We start from the raw sequence: 16428 nt of genomic DNA on the forward strand, positions 1-16428 counted from the left end.
AAACAAAAGCAAGAGAGAACCTGAAACAAACGTTGCAAACTCTCATTAAAAGAAATAAAAGACTAGAGGAGTTCCCGTCGTGGTGCAGCAGAAACAAATCTGACTAGGAACCATGAGGTCGAGGGTTCGATCCCTGGCCTCGCTCAGTGGGTTAAGGATCTGGCGTTGCTGTGGCTGTGGTGTAGGTCGAAGACGAGGTCTTGGATCTGACATTGCTGTGGCTCTGGCGTAGGCTGGCTGCTACAGCTCTGATTAGACCCCTAGCCTGGGAACCTCCATATGTCTCGGGTGTGGCCATAAAAAGACAAAAGAAAAAAAAAAAAAGACTAGATTGTTTTAAATGCTGCATTTACTCTCTTGGGAGGAAGATAAGTGAATATGGCCTGGGAGGTCTGGGGGAGCTCACCTGGCACCGCTGTCACCTGCTGCTTGTGCACTTCCCACGGGCTTTGTGAAGAGCTTCTTGGTGTGTGTGTGTGTGTGTGTGTGTGTTTAGGGCTGTACCTGCGGCATATGGAGGTTCCCAGGCTAGGGGTCAAATCAGAGCTACAGCTGCTGGTCTACACCACAGCCACAGCAATGCTAGATCCGAGCCGCACCTGCGACCTACCCCACAGCTCATGGCAACGCCAGATCCTTAACCCTTTGAGCAAGGCCAGGGATCGAACTTTCGTCCTCATGGATACTAGTCAGATTCCTTTCCACTGAGCCACGACGGGAACTCTGTGAAGACTTCTTAAGAAATGGGGCTTTCACCCCGGAGAACAAAGGACTGTAAGCTGGCTTCACAGTGACGCGTGGTCGCGGCCCATCCCCGTTACCGCCTGAGCGTTCCCACTGCTTGTTCCCCTCTGAAAGAGAAAACGACCCACAGTCACAGAAAGGGTTCGGACCCAGGTAGACTTCCCACAGTGGCCAAGGTGAGAAGGACTTGTACATGGCCTGGGGCCCCACCAGAGCTCTGAGCCCGAAGCCAGTTTCTCTGTAATGCAGTTGTTCCCTGCAATTGTTCACTAATGCAAAGGTGAAGGGAACGACACGGTTTGAAAATTACACGTTTTAAAATCTACATATAGAAAAATCTATGTATTTTTCTATGCACAGAAGAAAATAAATGCCCCATTGCTAGCCCACCAGCAGAAATTTTTATCAATAAAAGTGGTGGGACTTTCAGGGAATTGCTTGCTTCATTTTTTTTTAATTTTACTGGAATATGGTTGACTTTCAAAGTTGTGTTCATTTCAGATGTACAGCAACGTAACTCAGTTATATATATATCTTGCTTGCTTGTTTCTATTTTCTAAAATTCTGTAATGTGCTTTTATAATAAGTATACACACACACACACACACAGATATATACTTTACAATGTGCAATACTTGAGAGCATATGTACAGCATCAGTATAAAGCGATGATTCTCTACCAGGCCTGAGTGCTGGGATCACCTGGGGATCTTCAGAAAAACACGGAGGCTTAGGTCCTGTTCACAGAGATTCCGACGTCGTCCTGCGGTGTGGCCTGGTTGGGGTTTTCACAAGCTTCTAGAGTAATTGTAAAAATTTGTTCTTGGAGCATAGTTGACTTACAACGCTGTGTTGGTTTCAGGTGTAGAGCAAAGGGAATCAGTCATACATTGACACACACCCATTCCTTTTCAGATTCTTTTCCCATATAGGTTATTACAGAGTATTGAGTATCAAGTAATTCTAATGTGGATCCAAGGTTGAACGCCATTGATTTCCAAAAAGCAAACAGGAAGGACGTCCACTGAGAATTTACTAAAATAAAGCCTCTAAGAGAGTAACTTTATGAACAACCTGTCATGTTCAAATCAGGAGACAAACACAGTAGTTTGCTAGCTCAAGAATGAAAGATAGGAGTTCCCGTCATGGCACCGCAGAAACAAATCCGACTAGGAACCATGAGGTTTCGGGTTCGATCCCTGGCCTCGCTCACCGGGTTCAAGATCTGGCATTGCCGTGAGCTGTGGTGTAGGTCACAGACGTGGCTCATATCTGGTGTTGCTGTGGCTCTGGCGCAGGCCTGCAGCTCTAGCTCCTATTGGACCCCTAGCCTGGGAACCTCCTTATGTTGCAGGTGTGGCCCTGAAAAAACAAAAGACAAAAACAAACAAACAAACAAAAATACCTTAGAATTTAAAGTTTATTAGAAATATTCATATGTAAAACGGAATCACTTTGCTGTAACATTCTAAATCAACTATACTTGAATAAAATAAATTTAAAAAAAAAGATGGAGTTCCCTAGTGACATAGGGGTTAAGGATCCAGCATTGTCACTGCTATAGCTCAGGTTCAATCTCTGGCACAGGAACTTCTGCATGTCGCCATGGGCGCAGCCAAAAAGGAAAAAGAGAGAGAGAAAGAATCACGATCCTTCCTCCCGAGCAAGTGCCTGGCATTTGCCACACACCACCTCTAATCTTCATCAGAGCTCTGAAAGCTAACTAGCACAGTACCCATTTCGGAAGATGAGACTCAAAGAAGTGATGCAATTTGCCCCGAAACACGCAGCCAGTGACACAGGGGACGGGGGGCTTACCCTCGGCTCTGATGCGGAAGCCTCTGCTCACTTCCCAGCCCATGTTCCTTCCACTTAAGGATAAAAAATGCAACTGTCATGCAGAACAATGCATGGAGTATGATCTAACTTTCATTAAAACAAACTGTCCTCCGTGTGCGTGCCTGGAACGGATCCAGGTGGCTGGTCACCAGCAGGCTGACCCCCTTCGGAGGAAGTCGGCCCATCACTTTTTGCTTCACATATTTTACATATTTCTGCTGTTTGCATGTTTTTACAATGGGCGTGGATTGTATTTGTAACACATAATCGACAAAAGCTAATCCTGGAGTAACCACCACCAGTCAAGGGCAACCCTCTCCCGTCCGACGCTTAGTTCTGCCCCAGACATCACTTCCCCAAATCCCTGTCCTCTTCACTGTCACCCAGAGTCGTAACAGCAACTGTCCCTGGAAGGAATAGTGGGCCCTATTACGCCTCTTTTATATTGCCCAGAGTTATTACAACAGCAATAATCCAGGTCCTTCTCTGCAGTGCCATATCTGTCCGCTTCTTTCTCTGTTTGCCTTTTTCCAGCCACACCGGAGGCACATGGAAGTTCCCAGTCGAGGGGTTGAATTAGAGCGGCAGCCACCAGTCTACGCCACAGCCACAGCCACGCCAGATCCGACACGCATCCGTGACCTACACTGCAGCTTGTGGCAATGCCAGATCCTGAACCCATGAGTGAGGCCAGGGATCGAACCCACATCCTCATGGATACCAGTCGGGTTCTTAAACCCGCTGAACCACAACGGGAACTCTCATGTTTCTTCCTTATGTAAAAGCCTGGCAGCCAGAAGAGAGTAACTCCCATTTTTGCAGATGGGAAACCAAAGTCCCACTCACCGTCCTTCAGGGTCTGTTCCCCCAGCCTGGAAGTTTCCAAATTCCAGATCTTCTCCCAGAGGCACCAGCCCTGCTCCGACCCGGCACTCTGGGGAGGCTGGTGATGTCCCATGAAGTAACATGGGACAACGATTAAGTCATCTTTAAAGCTTGTTTTCTCTCTTAACCATTAGGGGGAAAAAATCTAAATGAGTCCAAACAAAACAGCAACCGTATGTGTCCAGAGATGTCTGTGAGCGGAGTGGAGATAAACGAGCTGCTCTCCTGCATCTCTGATCAGCAAACAGCGGCGGGCCTCAGCTCCCTCTTTCAAAGCTGCAGGGCGCCGGGCCCTGGGTTGGATGAAGGGGCCCCCCTCAGATACCCCCAGGGGGTCCACCAGGGCTCTCTGCAGGGGACCAAGAGCCCATCCAAGTGTCAGGGCAGGCCTGGGTCACACACAGTCCCATGGTTTTGTTTTTAGCCTAAGAGAGAACAAATAAACTCTGCAGACGGCTTTGTCCTCAGCGGCATCGGTGAGAGGAGACCGCACATCAGAGACACGCGCTCCACAAACGGCATGAACGGTGCGCACGTGAACCAGACGTAGTTACGGGCGCAGGGCCGAGGGCAGACAGCCTGCCTCTGACCACGTGTCGAAACCCCCCAGTCAGCGTCCCCAGTAAAAACTCCAGGACTGAACTGGTCCCTCGGCCACGGTGTAAAATCGGCAACGCCCACTTCCCGGAGGAAGGCGACTCCGGGTCCAAGGCGAAGAAGAGACTGACCTCTTCCTGGCAGGAAGCGGGGAGATCCTCGCGGACTCGACGGCCCTTTCATTTGGACACGTAGCCGTGAGACCGGGGTTCAGTCCGAGTTAATGGACAGCATCTCCTCGGGAGAAAGTTCCGAGCAGGATGCTGAGGCGGAAGGAGGGGCGGGCCGGAGCGCACGTAGGGGCCGGCCCGTCCTGCTGGGCCGCCGGCGACAAATGGGCGGCGGGGTCTGGGTTGAGAAGCGGCCCTGGCATTTAGCAGAGAAAGCACACGTGCTGTCCTTCTCACACACAGAGGGTGGGAACACGAAACAAAGCCTGGGAAGTGGGTTGGGAAAGGTCTGGGGCCCCCCAGGAGCCAGATGAGAGAACACGGAGATCTGGGCCAGCGGCCGCATCCCTGGGAGGCCCTGGGGACAGCCCCGAAACGAAGGGCCCAGTCGCACTTCTGCTAAAGAGGGAGGAAGAGCCATTCGCTGGTGACCCTGTGATTAAGGATCCCGCGCCGTCACTGCGGGGGCTTGAGTCGCTGCTGTGGGGCAGGCTTGACCCCTGGCCCGGGAACTTCTGCATGCTGTGGGTGTGGCCAAAAGGGGGGGTGAATAACGGGCGAGGGGCGGGGGTGTGTGAAGGCAGCGGAGATGGGAGTTCCCTTGGTGGCTCAGTGGATTACACACTGGACTCGTACCCCTGAGGACGCAGGTTCAATCCCTGGCCGAGCTCCGTGGATGAAGGATCTGGCATTGCCGTGAGCTTGGTGTACATCACAGATGCGGCTTGGATTCAGCATTGCTGTGGGTGGGGCGAAGGCCGGCAGTTGTAGCTCTGATTCCACCCCTAGCCTGGGAACTTCCATATGCCATGGCGGTGGCCCTAAAAAGAAAAAAAGAAAAAAAAAAAAAAAAAAAAAGGCAGCAGAGCTGGACGTTTCGGGACTCTCAGAGGTTGTTTATGGTGAGTCAGCGTGTGAGGGAATGGGAGTGTCTAGGGGTAAGAGTGTTTACCAGAGTAAGAGCTCAAGGCCTTGGAGCCGGTTCTGGGATTAGAAAGAATGAGAGAATGAATTAAGGATCAGCATGGGGGAAACGAGACGGTGGGTGACACGAGGGTGGGTGACACAGGGCGGGGCGAAGGGCAGCCGCTCACAGCTGGGAGCAGCTCCTATGGACCAGGCCGGCAGCCCAGACCCAGAAAAGTTAAGTCACAGGATGAGGAGGCAGCCATTCAAGGAGACAGCCGTGGGATGTGCCCTCCCTTCCGCCCGAGGCCAGAGCCCCTCCATCCGTCCCCTCCACCATGCTGTCACTCCAGGCGGGGACAGACCTGAGGACAAAATATAGAAACCAGCCTGAGAAAGCTGAGAGCAATAGGAAGGCAGGGACTCGGTCGGACTGAGCCCCTCTGGAGCCTGACATCTTCAGAGGGACCGGCTTGTGCCGCGCCGTTCGCGTCCTACGTGACATGGTGCCCGTAGAAGGATAGTTTAATATTCTGGCATATTGTCTTTCAGGGCGTGGTGCGCTATTACTACAGGCCGCACACCCAGACAACACTGTGTGAGGGTTGCTGCTTACCTGGAAACTCCGGGCACCAGGACTCTAACTGCAAGAGTTAGAAGGGGTCCACCCTGGGTATCTGGCTATAATAAGAGCTGGCGGCTGTCTGTGACCCAGGACTCGAGGAAGAGAGCGAACAAAAGGAAGTATCGAGAATGCCTGAACCCACGTGAGGACATAAGGCCAATCCAGCTACTCCCAGCTAACTTATAATTTTATGCCACACATGGTGCAGAAGGATATACGAAGGAGTTCTGGCTTAACCTCCCACATTCTCCTCCCTAAAGATTGAGAAAAACTCTTAGCCAGGGTTGGCTAAGAGAATGTTCTGGTCTGGTCTGAAGTCTTCTACATTTTGGGTTTTCAAGTTCCGGCGATTTTCCTGAGCATATTCCACGTAGGTCCTTGGCACAAACCTCCGGCAGCGTTATGACTCTCCATGGGATTGGTTCAAATGTCACTTCACGCACTAAACAGTCCGTAATAGTGTCTCTGAGGAGGTCTGCTCTCTGCCCGTGACTCCTGACTCCGGCTTTGCAAAGGGTTTCCTCCCAGAAAGTCTGCAGACCCATGGTGCTGGTCAGTTGCATTTGGCTTCTGCCCATTTGCGTCCGACGAGACAATACTCAGCTTCTTTGGGTGGCAAGAGTGACCTCTTTACCTGGGACCATCTTCTGAGGCAGCGCAGGTGTGCTGGGACCCTTCGTGGGTGGTCCCTCATGAGGTTTTAGGGAGGAACCGCTGGGGGGCTTCCTGTTCACCATTTCACCCTCAGCATCGTGGGGCTGAACGTCTTTGGGTGCTAGAGACCCAAAGAATCCAGGTCCTTAAAAGAAAACCATCCAGGTGTTCCCTCCTTCCTTCCTTCCTCTGTAATGGCTGCACCCCCGGCATACGGAGGTTCCTGGGCTAGGAGCCAAATTGGAGCTACAGCTGCCGTCCTATGCCACAGCCACAGCAGCACACGGGATCCCAGCCGCGTCTTCCACCTACACCACAGCTCACGCAGCCCTGGATCCTTAACCCATGGAGCGAGGCCAGGGATCAAACCTGCATCCTCACGGAGACAACATCGGGTCCTTCACCTGCTGAGCCACAATGGGAACTCCCATCTAGGTTTTGATAGTCGGGAACTAAATTCAATGCATTGAATTTCATTATCGCGGGAACACCTTTTCGGTGCTGGGTGATGTATTAGGAGTCTCACATACACACGCCCATCAAGTTCTCAGAATATCTTTATGAGGCAGGTATTATATGCACATCTTACAGATGAGGAAACTGAGACAATTACTTGGCTTATACAGAGTCAAGTTCACACAGTCCCTGGGAGATCAGATCTAGGACTTAAAAAAATTGGGGATGGTTGGTGAAAACATGTAAAATTGACCATCTTAACTATGTTAAGTTATACACCAGTAGCGCTACCTCTATTCACATAACGTGCAAAAGATTTCTGGCATTTTTTCATCTTGCAAAACTGAACTTCTATACCCACTGAACAAATCCTCTTCTCCCCTCCCTGCAGCCTCTGGCAACCACTAGGCTACTTTCTGTTTCTGTGAGCTGGACTACTCTGCATACCGCCTATAAGTGGAATCATACCTACTACTTTTTGTGTGACTGGCTTGTTTCACTGAGCATAACATCCTCAAGAACCATCCATACTGCAGCAAGTGTCTGACTCTCATTCCTTTGGTAATATTCCATTGTACTGGCATATTTTCTTACAGATCTAGGATTTGAATCCAAGTTTGCGAGGCTCCGAAACTATCCTATTTATGCTCCTTTTGTGCCTGCACCACGTCACCTTGTCAGTGCTTTAAGGGGGGATTGTCAAGTTCACGTACATTGAATGCAAGAGAAGCGAGATGGTGGTGCCCTGGCTCTGTTCCTGGCGCTCTGAGCTCAGGGGTGGAGTGGCAGAGGGCTGACAGGCCCCCCACTGACCTACAGCCTTCTAGGGGGCACCTGTCTTTCTCATCACACAGAGCCCACCTCCCCATCCTCTGGTTCACACACCCCCCCCACCGCTGCCCCCGTCCCCGTCAGCACACGCCCTGGCCTCTCCTATCAGTCACGTACCAAGGTCTCCAGCTGAATATAAATAGCCCCGAGACCTCAAACTCCCCACCCTTCCTCACCCAGCCTTCCCTCTTGCCCAACTTCTCTGTCCTCATGGGTTGTGCCAGTGTCCTGTTGCTTCTGCAAGTCTGAGGCTTCGGTAATCTCTGCTGCCTCTCTGGTTTTCGTCACCCACTGTGGGTGCCAAGCACGGCAGCTTCCTCCTCTATAGTCTGTGTCTTTCCCTTCCCCGGAATCCCATCCAAATCCCTTGACCGGGACCAGATGGCTTTGCACCTGCAACAGGGTTCTTCCTATGGGCCCCCAGCACCCTCCCACCCACTCCTCCCCGGCTCCAAGGACTGGTCCTGAACCGTCTGACCTGTACCCATTTCTCCTGCTGGGCCAGGATTCTGCTCTCTTGGGCCCTCTAGAATCATCTCATCAAATCCATCTCAACGCTACCCTGCTCAGTTCTTTCCCCCAGCTGCTCACCCACATCCTCCTTGGTCAGCACTGTTCTGCTCAAGAGTCTTTCCCGGGAGTTCCTGTTGTGGCTCAGCAGAAACAAATCTGACGAGTATCCACGAGGATGCAGGTTTGATCCCTGGCCTCGCTCAGAGGGTTAAGAATCCGGCGTTGCTGTGACCTGTGGTGCAGGTCGAAGACGAGGCTCGGATCTGGCAGGGCTGTGGTGTAGGCTGGCAGCTATAGCTCCGATGCGGCCCCTGGCCTGGGAACCTCCAGGGTTAAACCTCCATATCTTAAAAAGACAAAAACAAAAAAAGTCTTTCCCGGCCCCACCTCACATTCACCTCCAAGTCGTGGACACTCACCCATGCCTCCCGGGTCCTGGGCGGCCTCTCTTGTCCACTGCCAAAAGCCCCCACTCTCTGCTTCTCCCTCCCCGTCCCTGGTGCATTTCATCACACTGTCTCACTTGTCATTTCTGACCTTCCTCAGGTTTTGATGCAATTAACCTGTGCCTTTATATCAGAATAAACTCGATGTGGTTTTATCGTTCTTTTCACCAAGTTCCTTGGAGCACGAACCGGGCCTGCTCATCACATTCCCGGCTCACAGGTCCCTCACCCAGCCGGGCATGAATTATAGCATAAACAGATTACACCCTAAAGAAACTGGGTCGGGGGATGGGGAGGGGGAGAGAGGACGCTGAAGGTACCACCAGAGCTGTTTTTCTGGCTGAGATGAGTTCATTGGGGTCAGGGGCGGAAGGAGAAGAATCGGAGGAAGTGGGGGGAGGGGCCAGATGCCGAGAAGCTTTGGAGAAGGGGGCAACGTCTTCCACCAAAACCAGCCCCGACTGGCGCTCCTTGGAGGCCTAGCGATGAAGATGCGGCGCTGTCCCCGCTGCTGCTGCTGCTGCGCAGATTAGCTCCCTGTTCTGGGAACGTCCTCCTGCTGTGGGCGTGGCCAAAAAACAAACGAACCAAACAAACCAAGGACAAGCCCGGGTGGCAGTCCCTGAGTCTGGGGGGGCGGCCTTTGCTCAGGGCCAGCCCCAGGCATGGGTGAGGGCTCCCTGGGCTCTCTGATAGGGCATGGTGCCTAAGGAGACCCCCCAGCTTCCCAGCCACACCCGTCCCCAGCTTGGGGTGCATGGAAGGGCCAAAGGAAAGGGAGGCCACACGCGGGACATCACCGTGGGGGCAGGGGCTCAGCAGGGACTAAGGACAACACTCTGGACCCAGGGGTGGGTCCCAGCTCATTGGAGGCCAAAGACAACCCTGGAACAGACACAACCTGCTCTAGTCCCCCGCCCATCACAGACATAACAAAACATTAAATAAGCCTCCCTTAATCCAGAACTAATCCTGACAGAAGGAAAGGGAAGGAGAGAAATTGGAGGACCGGAGCTGACCGAGGGGTGACCCCAAAGCAACAGCGTTAAACTGGACATGACCAAGCGACTCGAATGGGCAAGAGCCAGGCTCCCAGCACCGGGAGGAAGCAGGGCTGGCGCGCCGCACTGGCTTCGGCCACGCAGTGGAATTCCTGTCCTCTGTGCAAACGATGGGCCCAGCAACAGCCTGCAGAAACTTGGGACGTAGGCCCTCTGGGAGGGCAGGAGCTTTGGGGGTGACCCTTCAGTGACAATGACCCAGGACCCGAAGCTGGCTGGTGGGGACCCAACACCAGTGCCTGTCCCTCACCTCCCAGGCCAGGCTTCCATCACTGTCACTGCCTGCCTGGCCCTGTTCTCCTCCGAAGGCAGGAGGCGCCACACTGAGAGTAACAAGGGCAGGTAAACTGAGTTTCTACGACAGCACGGGTTTAAATGAAGGACTCAGAAATTCCCACATCATCATGCCCGCGTGTACACCGAGACCATGACATTGAGGGGGGATGCGGGGAGCAGGAACAAGCTTCCTTAACGTCAAAACCTAGATGGGGCAGAGCGGGGCTTGGGGAGTGAGCAGGGAGAGGCACCCCCCATCCTTGCCAGGCCCCTGGGTCTCGGTGACTCAGGGTCAGAGGGGAGCCACGGGGAGCCCCCATCCCTCCAGGTGCTTAGGGGCGGGGCCCTGGCAGGGCCTCCCTGAGGCTAGAGGGTTAGACCTCAGTCCTTCCTCAGAGAATGCACGCCTTACCTTTTTCGGGAGGGAATTTAATTGGAATTGTCCAAGAACTTATACCCATTTTCATCAGGACCAAACACCTTTTCACAGTTACGGAGAAGAATCTTACGGGTTCCTAACTTTTTTGCATAAAGTCCTGTCCGAATGCCACCCCCACCCCAAGCTGAGAATGGAGTATCTTAGCATTGAATTTGGAGGCACGGACCACCACCGCTCCGTGATGACTGAGGAGTCACCTTCTCATGCGACGCCTCATCCCCGCCCCAGAATCAACTATGCGTAGCACAGAAACAGAGAAACGTATTTAAAAGCTTGTTATGAGTAACCTTGTAAGTTTATCATGAGTACATTTATTTCCAGTGATAAGCGAAAGCCGACACCTCTGTATAAACTGTCTAGATAAGTACGCATGATGTTTAAGAAGCACTTGTTGAATGAAAAGTGTCTCAGTGATTATACCTAAATGTCTCCTTCGATTTCACTGCACAGAAGAAGCTTATTATGTTAATCACACCTGTCATTTATATCCAGGGTACTGCTGTTCTTTTATTGTAAGGCGACAGTTTTCACGTGGGTAAACCCAGTTTATCCTATCAAATTGTTTCTTGCTGGCTTTCGGGGTGGGATGGGCGAGCGATGTGGGGGTGATCAAGCCCTTGGGGCCTTGGGGTCTGGGGTGACCACACAGGCTTATGTCCAGATAAACAGCCACGCGTGAATCCCTGGTGGTCGGGCCCAGGGAGCGAGAAACAGACGCATGCTTGGTGGGACTGTGGACTCAGGCGTGAGCCGAGTTGGAAGCCTGTCCTACTCTCTGCTTACAAACCCCCAGGTGATGTGACATTTTCACAGCTCAGCCAGCACCGTTTCCTGGCATTGAATGTTAAAGAACATCTAAGGTCCCTGAGGTTATTTTGAGCAGGGAGAGCCAGAGGTGAGAGTACTAACATGACCACGTGACTAAGCACCAGAGGACAAAGGTGTGGTGGACCCTCCCACCCCCAAATTCATATGCAGAAACCTAATCTCCAAGGTGATGCTGGTATTAGGAGGTGGGGCCAGGGCAGGAGGATGCATTCTGTCCTCATAAGAGACCCCAGAGAAAGGCCTTGCTCTCCCGCCCCGTGAGCACACAGCAAGGAGGTGCCAAGAACCAGGAAGTGGGCTCTCACCGAACCCTGAGTCTGCTGGTGCCTTGATCATGGATTTCTCGGCCTCCAGAATCGGGAGAAATTTCTGCTGTTTCTAAGCCACCCAGCCGATGGGAGTTGTTCCAGTGGCCGGGGTGGAAAGAAAACCCCCCTTTCCCGCATAAGAGGTCTTTGCGTGCGGTGGATAAAAATGGAAGTGGGCAGCTGAATCCTTCGGTCCGTACACTTGCTGCGTTTTATTTATAACACTGCCATGATGCTCCTTGTGTGCGGGGCACGCTTCTCAAGGCTTGACTCAGGCTAAGGCGCTCACTCACAACCCTGAGCCTGGCACTCACCCAGGGAGGTGCAGCTGGGCTGCGGACCTCTCACGGCTGGGGCCAGCCTGTGCTGCTTCTCCGTGGGTCAGCAGGGCCAGGTGGCACCGCGTTCCTCTCCTCTGGCCCCAGTCACCTCGGTGACCGTGCAATTATTTGTTGACTCGTTCGCCACCCTGTACCCCGCAGCGGCAAACACCAGATCTGCCACAGGACCCGGCGCAACACCTGGCACGTGGCAGGCCCTCAAAAACGAATGGCTGGATTCGAGGATCTGTTCTCTTCATCTGGAATAGATGCAGAGCTGAACTGACAACAGGAACAGTCTTAGAATTCATCTTGTGGGGTTGAAATTGATACATTCCAAGTCTATGAGACATTTCTAAGTCTGTAAGAGTCTAAAAACTATGGTTTTGCAAAATAGCAATTTGAGATACCATCTATTAAAAACGTACTATTTTCTAGGCAGCATGTTAAGCATGTGACATGCATTTTCTCATTTAATTCTTATCACAGCTCTATAAAGTAGGTTCTACTTTGTCTCTTTCTCTTTTTTTTCTCTTTTCTTTTTTTTTGCAAGATCAGATGTACTAGCCCAGCACGGAGTAACGTGTAATTGGGTTAACTGGTTCAGAACACACTGCTGTCCCAGGCATGGCCCTCTCTTGTTCATCGTTTAGTCATTTATTCATATCTTCAATAACAAAACCACCTTGTCCGTGAACCTGCTGCCCAACCCCCTCTCTTGCTCTCCCCACACACAACCATGACCCAGAACTGTGCATTCTTTGCTTCTCTCTCGTGTGCCCAGATGCTTTATTGCTCTTTCAGTTTGATTTGGACGTGATGAAAAAGGGTGGCACGCTTGTTCACCAGGCATCTCACTCCTCGGGGCCGTCCGCACTTGCACAAGCAGCTGCGGTTCATTCAGTTTCTCTGCTGCATAATTTTCAGTTTCTCTGCTGCGTCATTTTCCCATAGATGCTTCTGCTCCTGGGCAGTTCTGCTGCTTTCCATTCTTTGTTTTTAGGAAGGGCTGTTTCTCTTGGGCATGATGTTATTTTCAGGGGAAGGAAGAGCAGCACGGAGAAAAAAGTAACTTGCCCAAGATCTCCCAGCCAGTAAGTGGCTGAAACAGAATTTGAACCTAGATCATCTCTCTAGCTCTGAAGCATGTGGGGTTTTGTTTGTTTGTTTTTGGCTGCTCCTGTGGCATGTGGAAGGTCCTGGGCCAGGGATCAAACCCATGCGGCAGCAGTGACCTGAGCTGCTGCAAGGATGCCAGATCCTTAACGTGCTGTGCCACAAGGGAACTCCAAAAGCATGGGCCTTTCACCACTGTATCCAACAGCCTGCATCAGCCCTCCCATGAGAAAAAGGTAACAAGAGGTAAAGAGAACTTTTTCCTTCCTCATTTTACTGGTAGACAGTTACCCCACCCTCGCTTTGTCTTTGGGAGAAGAAAAACTTGTACGTTGAGTTAATTAGCCTTTCAAATAAAATCACCTACCCGCTTGGATGTGGTAGCTTTCCACTCCCCACTTCAAAAACTGATGGTTGTTGGGTACAATGTTTATCGCAGAGATTACACGTCCAAATAATTTGCTTTTACACCCACGATCTCTTCAGCTCTTGACTTGGGGTCTAAATGTCCTTTACAATAGAATCCATGGCACGCACCCATGTGTATTTTTTAAAATCAAAAGTTTTAAAGAAGAAAATGATGGAAAAGTCAAGTAACATGTTCATTCCTACAGCCTACTATCATGTTCCGGATGCAAGATAACCAAGCTCGCCTCTTCTGGTTAAAAATAGGTTTTACAAGGAAAAACAGCTCCGTAAAATCAAAGAAGCTCCAATCATATAAACTGTAGATCAGTATTTGCACACAAACGATTTTACTTATTTGTGAAGGAATTTTCCAAAGAAAATGCTAAGTTATTTGGAATTTAGAAAAAACCCGAATGAATGCAATATGTGTTTGCACTTAGGCAGTTTGCTCTTTGAAAAAATAGACATTGCTGTACTTTGGGCGCTGTACACCCTGAGTTTGTGTAGGTGTTCGATGTGGACCAGACGCAGGTCAGGTTCTGGCTCCAGAAACTTCACTGCCCCCACGCTCTCAGCCTTGCCCTCCTTACAACATACTGTTCTGCAGGCCAGCTATTTCCTCACCAGCTATTTCCCACTTCTGCTTCCAGCCTTTCTGTGCATATGGATTTGAGGCAGACCGAAGTGTTTATGGAGACTCAAAAATATAAAACAAAAAACGTTTAGACTCACGCAACAACTTCACTGAAGGTTTAGAAAATAGAAGGGAAAAAAATCTAACCTCTTCTCAACACCCTGACCCCAACTCCTGCTGTGGTTGTGTTTTTCCTTTTTGTCTTGGCCTGTGTGTATACCCATCACCGAGAGGGGCCATTGGGGACGTGTCTACAATCCCCCATCCCTACCTATGTCGTAGCGGATGCTCCCCAAAGCAGGCTCTGCGACAGGGTACCCACACGGAGACAGAGTCTTCGAGAAGAGCAGCCAACACCCCTGGGGCCGTGGGGAGTCAACAGGGGGAAGGGGACGCTGCCAACAGAGCATGGTTATCACATGACAGGAGCTTAACCCCCGAGGATGTTTGGGGACATGGTGCAAAACATGCAGCTCAAGGGGGCACTGGAGAACTGGGGTCCTTAGACATGGACTCCCAACCGCCACTGTTTGAGGACTGCTGGGGGGGAGAAGGTAGCTCATGTGTGGGTTCCACAACCAGGGGGTGCTCAAGAAAGAGGGCCCCCCCCTCCGCCTCGGGTCAGGGATGCTCAGTCTGGCAGCTGGAACTTGGCTGGAAAGAGCCCTAAGTGACATGGGTGGACCCAGAATGTCTGCTCGATGCTTTGTTCACTTAACACTAATTACGACACCTGCCTATACTTCCTCATTGCCACACAGGCTTTACCCTTGCGAGGTTAATTTCTGTATCACATTTCATAATGGAATCATCATCCGTCCTTCTGACATTGGAAATCTACATCATCACTTCAAAATGGAACAAGTGCGCTGGCGACAAAGAGCTCACTCACTTCGGTTCAAGCCCGAATAGCCGGTGCTGTTTGCACGCAATGGAAATGCGTGTTCTTATGCAAGTTCTCTAGTCAAAGAAGCCAAGCAGAGCACCGCCGACAGAGACAACCATGAGACTCATAGCCAAGTAGCCCAGCACCAGGAGCTCTGAGTCGGATGCACGGTCATTTAGAATGACCCTTTAACTGCTGGCATGGGTTCGTGTGACAGCTGTCCTGCGCTTGTCAGAATGTCGGAGGTCTATAAATTTGGTGTATCAGCACTCCGGATCTGGGCCATGCTACGTAGGAAGCAGAAAGCTATCAGGTTGTTTGGTACCCAACAGGAACACTGAAACAAGGGACCTAGATATGGCCGTGGCTGGCCACGCGGTAGATGGGCCATCTGGGGGCAGCCTCAGGCATCTCCGTGCTTCACCTGGAGAGCAAGGTGTGCAGCAGAGTCTGCAGCTTCTCCTGCAGCCAGTGCCACCCTCCCCCTCCCTCCCTGCTAACACGACTCTGATTTTCTGTAGATGCAGGTGGAGAGTCCCTGTTCTCTGGGAAATCCGTCCTGACACAACCCCGGGGGATAGTGGTAACTGGTTTGAGTCACTTGCAGGAATTCTTTTCTCCGTGGCCACACACTCATTTTCTCAGCTCCCCCCTTATTTATTTTTTTTTATTTATTTTGCCTGCACCCATAGCATGTGGAAGTTTCCAGGTCAGGGGTCAAACCTGTGCCACAGCAGTGACAATGCTGAGTCCTTAACTACAAAGTCGCCAGGGAACTCCCATCCCAGCTCCCTCTGAAGTTGGGAAAGACCTAGTTAAAGTAATACTTTGTACATGACACGACATTTTCCAGGTGCCACCCTTTAAGTACCTTATGTATTTTAACTCGTTTAAATTCTCACAACAACCCTAGGGGCGAAGCAAACTATTTTACCATGGAGGAAACTGTGCAACAGAAACAGGGAAGCTAAGTAAGTGTCCTGAAGTCACATGGCTAGTAGGTGTATGAAAGACCGTCGCCCGGCTTGTCCGTCGCCCGGCTTGTCTGTCTCCAAGGCTAATGCTCCCCTGGCCTGTGCAGAGGACCCAGGCTTGCCCTTATGCAATCAGCAGTCCACCCAAGCACACGCCTGAATTAGCAAAGGCTGCCCTGCAGGGATGCTGGCTCTCCGGCCCCACCCTCCTCAACACTGACCACTCCCACAGGAGTTACCTCCTGGCTTTGAGGGATCAACATTTGTACTTTCTCTCTCTCTCTTTTTTTAGGGCCACACTGTGCCATATGGAGCTTCCCAGGCTAGGGGTCTAATTGGAGCTCTTGCCGCCAGCCTATGCCACAGCCACAGCCACGCTGGATCTGAGCCGTGTCTTTGACCTACACCACAGCTCACGGCAACGCCGGATCCTTAACCCACGGAGCGAGGCCAGGGATTGAACCTGCAACCTCACGGTTCCTAGTCGGATTCATTTCCACTAGGGAGCCACG

The 16428-nt window shown here is 51.5% G+C and overlaps 1 protein-coding gene across 12 annotated transcripts in view; it reads right to left on the reverse strand.

The window, feature by feature from the left end:
* LOC110255799 (uncharacterized) overlaps nucleotides 1-16428 on the reverse strand; it is a 96851-nt gene that overhangs the window by 51831 nt on the left and 28592 nt on the right. For 2 of the 12 annotated variants that reach the window (XR_014819086.1, XR_014819075.1), the window contains exon 4: nucleotides 2147-5506. The exons of 8 other annotated variants lie outside the window; for them this stretch is intronic. The gene's annotated coding sequence lies outside the window, so the exon portion shown is untranslated. Of the gene's footprint in view, nucleotides 1-2146; nucleotides 5507-6873; nucleotides 7086-16428 lie in introns of those variants that run through there. 2 more of the 12 variants (XR_014819090.1, XR_014819098.1) reach the window with 2 other exon arrangements.

Source organism: Sus scrofa, chromosome 11, assembly GCF_054392235.1.
Source record: "Sus scrofa isolate SSC_HxYL_T2T_F1_AM1 chromosome 11, Sscrofa_HxYL_maternal_Yorkshire_Landrace_v2.0, whole genome shotgun sequence".
NCBI classification, from domain to species: Eukaryota; Metazoa; Chordata; class Mammalia; order Artiodactyla; family Suidae; genus Sus; species Sus scrofa.